This window comes from Haplochromis burtoni, unplaced genomic scaffold, assembly GCF_018398535.1.
Source record: "Haplochromis burtoni strain Fernald_Lab_line unplaced genomic scaffold, NCSU_Asbu1 Contig_1661, whole genome shotgun sequence".
Classification (NCBI taxonomy): domain Eukaryota; kingdom Metazoa; phylum Chordata; class Actinopteri; order Cichliformes; family Cichlidae; genus Haplochromis; species Haplochromis burtoni.
The window spans coordinates 16,064-18,075 of NW_024584022.1; positions in this window are offsets into that span (position 1 = coordinate 16,064).

Genomic DNA, 2,012 nt, shown 5'->3' on the forward strand with positions numbered 1-2,012 from the left:
AAAAAAAAACAAAAAAAAAACAAACCAAGAAGACAATCAGGGCGGGGATTCATTTTTTCGTGTCCTCAGACTATAAATGAAAAAAAAGCTCACATCACTGAGAGGAACGATGAGGGAAGCGTCTCTGCGATGTCTGCTTAGTAAGTAAAACATATCTTTAAGTTGCCTAAAGCTTATTTTTACAGACTTTTAGTCACTGATTGATGATGAAGATGAAAGAAACTAACGTGAAAATCAGGTTAAACTGAATTACAAACAGTTTTAAAACACAGGCCTTAACCCCAGACCTGTACAAAAAAAACAGGCTGTGGAAAACTTCTGTAATTTAGTGTTTTATTTAAAGAACTGTACAGTGAATATACATTTATTTTTATTTTATTTTAATGTTGCAAAATGTATAATTCATTTATAATAGGAAATCTTAGTAATTGATTCTGTACTCTAAAATAAAAGTCATACTGCATTTGAGACACAGTTACTAAAACAGAACTCACATCCACATTTCCGTATTTATGGATGTTTTTAAATGTTCAGAAGAAAGATAAACAGTTATTCACGTGCCTGACAGCTAGAGGTCGCTTAATTTCAAAACATACGTTTGGTCATGAAATCTGCTCAGTAAGTAAAAGACCTCTTTAAGTTACCTAAAGTTTATTTTTATAGTTTTTTTGGTTGCTGATTGATGATGGATGAAAGAAAACGACATGAACAACAAGTGAAATAGAATTCAAAGCAAGTTTAATACACAAAGAAGATGCATTTCAGCTGTATGAAGGAAGTTTGAGCATCTTAACACCAAAAAACAGGTTGTGAAAATCTTCAGTTTTTCAGGCAATTTAGTGATTTTGAAATAAGAACTGTAAATGATAAATATTGCCTGTTTATTAACAATCCATAAATACCTCCCTCCCCAGATTAAGATAACAGTGTTTCAGCACGACTCAGCTCAGAACAAGACACATTAAAATGTCTACAAACATAAACAGCATTCATTAATTCCACTAGTGGGATTTGTCTCGGCATGAGAGCAAAATTCATCTTTTGCCATTTTACAATATTGTGATTGCAGCCATTCCCCTACTCTCTATAAATGGTACTCATGGCCATTGGTCAGTGGTTGTTGACCTGGTTGTTGACTGAAACCAGCCCATTGTTCCTTCGGTGGGCTGGTTTCAGTCATTATGCAAATATCCTGTTTATAAGATTTGGGGAAACCTGCAGTCAGCTGAGACTGAAGAAGTCACTTGGATGAGTGACGAAATGTTTCTCTCACTGAGAACGCTACATCCAGATGAACTGAATCAACTTTTGAAGTTTAATGTAGTTTATTTCTGTCATTGTTCTGTGTTTAGGTTTGTGGATGTGATTCATATCTGACTGCAATCATCACATTTGACAAATCACAAGTTTCACTATTTTGACATGAAGCATAAATCATACTTTAGAGGAACATTTTACTCAACACTAACGCCACAGAATCTCTTCTCTTTATAGGACACAGCAGTACTGGATAAAATATGACTTATCACTTGATTGTTTGACTGATTGATGAAGAATTGATTTGTTTGTGAAAGCTCAAACCAACCTTTTCTCTTTAGTTTTGATCTCATTGCCGAGCTGCACAACAAACCAAGGTCAGTAACCTTCTTTAATAAACTCCACACAGAAAGGTTGTGGTCCAATGGTGGATTCAAATCCAGGGCTTTCTCGCTTTGAGGCAGCAGTGCTAACCACTTAAAGCTTTATTATTATTACAATCTGTGGGTTTTTAATTATGTTAGTTTTGATAATGATAAAAATAATCATAATTTTTCAATTGTAACCCTCACAGCTCGTCTGACTGTGAGTCCCAGCAGCTCTCAGTTCTTTAAAGGAGACTTTGTGTCTCTGAGCTGTGAGGAGGACGACAGCTCTGCTGGATGGACTCTGAGGAGAAACACGACAACAGACACCAGAACTGAGTGTGAGGAGTGGGGAGAAGGTGCTGGTTCTTCATGTAACATCAGCTACAT